This window comes from Solanum tuberosum, unplaced genomic scaffold, assembly GCF_000226075.1.
Source record: "Solanum tuberosum cultivar DM 1-3 516 R44 unplaced genomic scaffold, SolTub_3.0 scf00099, whole genome shotgun sequence".
NCBI lineage: Eukaryota > Viridiplantae > Streptophyta > Magnoliopsida > Solanales > Solanaceae > Solanum > Solanum tuberosum.
Genome location: NW_006239023.1, coordinates 528,909 through 534,520, shown reverse-complemented (window position 1 = coordinate 534,520; position 5,612 = coordinate 528,909). Strand labels below are relative to the sequence as shown.

Genomic DNA, 5,612 nt, shown 5'->3' with positions numbered 1-5,612 from the left:
AGGATTCTAGACTTCGCATCATTCATCGCGATCTCAAAGCTGGTAATGTTCTACTTGATGCAGAGATGAATCCTAAAATTGCAGACTTTGGCATGGCAAGACTATTTACATTGGATGAAACACAAGGCAACACAAACAGAATTGTTGGGACTTAGTAAGTTTAACATCTCTCACTAGATAGACTGTTATTTTTTGTATCATTATACGAAGCATTCTTTAATCATTTTTAGAAAATAAAAACCTCGATATTAAAACAAATCTTTCCTTGAAATGTTACCAGGACTTGAGAAATGGTTACCTCAATTTGGTTGAGCCAACTTGATTGTCCCTAAAAGTAGTATAAGTCGAGATGAATAGTCATATAACTTTGGCTTAATACATATTTTGTCCCCTCTCCCAACTTATGACGAATTAATTCCTTTCATACACCCCTTCATCATAAGAAAAGTATACGCATCAAATCTTTCTCCAATTGTGCCTAACAAAATGTACACTACCTTGTTAGAGAAGTCAAGCAATTTTTGTTTTAATTTTGCAGTGGGTATATGGCTCCAGAGTATGCAATGCAGGGGCAATTTTCAGTGAAATCAGATGTTTATAGCTTTGGAGTACTAGTCCTGGAAATTATAAGCGGTCAACGAAACATTTGTTCCAGAAAAGGAGATTCTGTGGAAGACCTTCTGAGCGTTGTAAGCAGAGGCGAATCTAGGATTTTTCGAACATGGGTGCACCAAGTAAAATGTATTGAAGTGAGAATTGATCCTTAATCGTTAAGGTCAAAAGCTCAACATTTAACCATGTGGACCATTTAGACTTCTTGTAGTACGGGTGCAAGAATATAATATTATACAAAATCTTAAAAAATATACATATAAAATATCTAATTTTACGAAAAGACCACGGGTGCGAGTGCCCTATTTTTTTAATGTAAATTCGCCACTGGTTGTAAGTAACTAGCTGATCAATCAATCAATTAAGTATTCCTCGATCAATTCCAAACTAGTTTACTAATTGAAACATTCAAAAGAAAAATTAATTGTTATTTAGACAAACACTTTGTATAAACAATGCCATCAAATGTCTTTCTCAAGAGGAACGCATAATGTGAATCAGAGGTAGTATAATTTATGATTTTGTGTGGCCTCATCTATCACAGGCTTGGTTGAACTGGCGCAAAGAAACAGTTTCAAATTTGATAGACCCTATGCTGAGGGGAAGCTCGGGACCTGTTGGTGACATAGTGAGATACATCCACATTGCTTTATTGTGCGTTCAAGAAAATGTTGCTAATAGACCAAACATGGGTGAAGTACTTCTCATGCTCAGTAGTCGCTCTTTAAGTCTTCCAGTTCCACACAACGATGTAAACCCACAGATTTTACACTTAGGAGATGTCAATTCAACAATTTCCGCGTCAAGCAAACTAACGGAAAGTAAATCAATATGTTCCTCAGGAAATCAGGATTTGATAACTGAGCTGCATCCTTGATAAAACATTCATGCATTTCTCTCTATGTATATGCAAATGTATATCATTCATTTATAGGCCTGGTGTAAACACTGGATGCAGATATGTTTTTACTTGATAGATTTTCTTATTTACTTTGCTATTTGTTCGAACCCAATTAGTTAGGGGTTCTTGCGATTGATTTATCAGTGATTTTTTTTTTGTTGGACTAATTTGCTAGTACTTATTGAACTTGTAAAAGTGGTGTAATTTTTCAATAGTAATGGAAATGTATTTTTGCCTCTATTTATTGAGACGGGTAAGCTGAAATTCTGAATAATTACAGATTTTTAACAATTTGTAAAATTAATAATTGAGGTATAGTTTTAAAATAAATAATACTGGCTTATTTGAATTGATTAAAAAAAATTCTAACTGAGCAAACATTTAGCAAAATATCTGTTTGGCAATAATAATAATAATAATAATATTGACAACCATAATTTATGAGTAGCATTGTTCAAATATTTGATAAAAAAAAGTATCTTATTACCACAGTGAACTATTTTAAAACAAAATAGATATATTTTTAAAATCTTGCAAAATATAGGTGTATATAATTAATAATAATTGACTAATAAATCAAGGAATTTGACGTCGCCCATTAATATACGTCAAGTTTATAGATGACTCATTCTTCCTTCAATGAAAAAATTACATGATTAAACAAACATATATTAGTTAACTAGTCATCATAACTATAATTTTAGTTAATTACCTCTCGCGACCAACAGTCAGTGATAATTATGTGGGCTGGAATTTCAAATTTGTATAATTTGCATATTTGTATAATTCGGAATTTGTATACTGTAATTTTGTATAATATAATTTGTATAACTATTTAAAATTCAGATGTTTGTATTTGTATAAATTCGTTATTTTGAGTTTATACAAAAATAGCCCAATTATACAAATGTTCCCGCGAATTATGCAAACGAATTATACAAACGAGACAACTTAAACTATAGCTACAGCTCGTAAATATGCAAACTATAACTATGATGCATAATTAAGTGTATTATAATGGTTATTTGCGAAAATTTCCTTTCTTTAATTAGGAATATAATTTTTTAAAAGTTAGAATAATAACATAAATACGCAAAATAGAAAAATAAATATAAAAAAACTATAGTACAAAGTAAAGATGGCATAATGAGAAGTAAGGGAACAAAACAAAATAATATTAAAAAATAATACTAAAGTTAGAAAACAGATAAAAATATATAAATTAACCAATACTATTTTCGTCTTTTTTAATTGTCATGTATATTCAAAAATTAATTGTCTTTCTTTAATTTTATTTTTAACATTAATTATTCTCATATTAAGAATAACTAATAAGAAATATATTACTAATTAAGTAACATTTCTTATTAATTTTTTCTTTAAAATGTATCAAACCTTTATCATAACAACTAAAACGGAGACGGAGGGAGTAACTTTAACTTCACCTAGAAAATCGAAGAATATAGCATACTGTATGGACCAAGAAGCGGTCATTATTTCCCCACCTTGATGGCTTGTTATTATCCACTCATCTCACATCATTCACTGCCATAAATTAGAGTCGTGGAAATTCCATTAATTGATCTACGGTATGTTTGGTATGAATGGAACTATTGTGTGCGTAAATATTATTTAAAAGGATAAATGTGTTTTTTTATTATTTTGTGTTTGGTGTATAAATAAAAAATATAATCTCAAAAATATTTATATATAATTTAAACAAATGATATATAATGTAAGGACGGTATGGTGGGTAGATAGGTGCTATCGAGTATCAAAAATGGGTAAATATAAGATATGTTGGAGAGTGAAAATAACACAATCCATATGAAGTACCACTTGTAGAACTCGATTTTTTGCTTACTTTTATAAAAAAATATATTTTATTTTTTAAAATAAAAGTCAAGCATTAAGCCCTTTATTAAAATGCAAACAGAGTAGAGTCTTGAACGTGCTATCGAGTATCGAAGATGGGGTAAATATGAGATACATTGAAGGGTGAAAATAACACAATCTATATGAAGTACCACTTGTAGAACTCGATTTTTGCTTACTTTTTTTTTTTTAAAAAAAAAAAGTTAGGCATTAAACCATTTATTAAAAGGGAAATTGTATATAATGGCAAACTATTAATTCAAATTAAATGTTATAACCACAGTTTGATTTAATTGTGCCCCGTAGCAAACTGTTGTCAATCGCATCTCTCCTTGAAATTCTCCCTCGCCACTCTCCCTCTCTCGCTCGCCAGTCTCTCCCTCGCCTCTCTCGCTTTATACAAACACAACTTATACAAAAATACAATGTATAATTTATGTTTGTATAATGCGAGAGAGAGAGAGCGATATTTGATATACAAACGTTTTATTTTGATTCTAATTGTTATACAAATTCTAAATTTTATACAGATATACAAACACATAAAATTGAATTGAGAGGCTGCCAACGAAATTATACAAATCTGAAGAGGAGTCAGTGAATTATACAATTGTTTCTTTTGAATATATATATATATATAGAGAAAGAGCCTAGCTTCTTTTGTATATATGTATAGCGAAATAGCCATAGCATATTTGTTATAGAGCGCAATTATGCAAATTATAGCTATAACATACAAATATGATTTTTGCGTTTATATGTGAAAGTTGTTCTTATTAAAATGCAAACAGAGTTATGTACAAGACTAGGCCCAAAAGTGGTCTGGCATAATAAAATCGAGTCCGGAGTTAAAAGGACAATTTTTTTCCTCAAAAAACATAAATGGTATATTAATTTTTTTTTTAACCAAAATCACTATCTAGGGAGCGATATCTTTTAATGTCGTGCATGCCGTTAATTTTTTTTTATTGTAAATCGATGCCTCAGCAGCATTATTCAATTTTAAAAATAAAAAAAAAACATTAAGGAAAATTGCTGCCAAAGCAGCAATAATTTTTTTTTTAAAATCGGAAAATTGCTGCCATTGCAGCGATTTCAGTTTTTAAATTAAAATCGCTATAAATTTTATTTTATTTTTAAGAAAACGCTGCGTAGCAATTTTAGAGGAAATCTTTTTATTTTTTAGAATAACGCTGCTGAGGCAATGATTTTCCTTTTTAAAAAAAATCCTGCAGCGATTTTGATTTTAAATGTTTTTTTTGGACAAAATCGGGCCAAAAACGATTTTAAATGATGATTTTAACGGTGTGCACGACGTTAAAAGATATTGCTCCCTCAGTAGCGATTTTGCTTTTTTGATTAAAAAAATAATAATTTACCATTTATATTTTTGGAGGAAAAAAACTATCCTTTCGACTCCGAAAAATGAATATAAGCTTCTCCATCACATTAGGAAAGTGAATATAACCTTCTTCATCATTATTTTTTTTTTCTTATAAGAAAAGTTATTTTCCTCCAAATTATTTCTCTAGAAAAGATATTTTTCATTTATAAGAAACGTCATTTTCCTCCAAATTATTTCTCTAGAAAAGATATATTTCAAAAATATTCACAAATGCACCCTTAAAAGTCAATTATTCAACTCAAAAGATATAGACCAAGTCAAACGTTGGTACTATTCCTTATTAATTCCATGTGACATTATTTCAAAAGAACTACATCAATTAGTTTTTCAAAAAGAAATTTGATATTTTCTTATATTGTACTCCCTCCCTCCGTCCATTTTTAAACTATCATGGTTTTTTCAGAGTCAAACGGATAAGAGTTTTGATTAACATTTTAGGATATATTTTTATTATATTGATATACAAAAAGTTGCAATTTATAATATTATTTGTATAGTTTTTGAATATCTAAATTTTTTGTTTAAAATATTGAATTAATATAAGCTAATTTAACTTTGAAAATGACTTTTAAAAAGCACAAAATGACAATTAAAACTGCTCAGAGGGAGTATCTAAAAATAATTTCATTTTGTACTTTAACAACCATACATTTATTATATAAGATAAATGTTACAGCATATTTAAGATTATTAGTAATAATTTTAAAAGCTCTTTTATCTTTTAAAATTTGAATCCAATCCAACCGAGTGTTAGTTTTGCAGCTAGGCTTCAAATATCAAAGTCCTTTTCTTGCTTAACTAATATGTCAGAAATTGTAC

General features: G+C 29.0%; 1 pseudogene; it reads left to right on the top strand.

The window, feature by feature from the left end:
* Positions 1–1,489, top strand: part of LOC102596758 (putative receptor-like protein kinase At4g00960) — a 9,613-nt pseudogene extending 8,124 nt beyond the window's left edge.
* Positions 1,490–5,612: the final 4,123 nt, after the last annotated feature.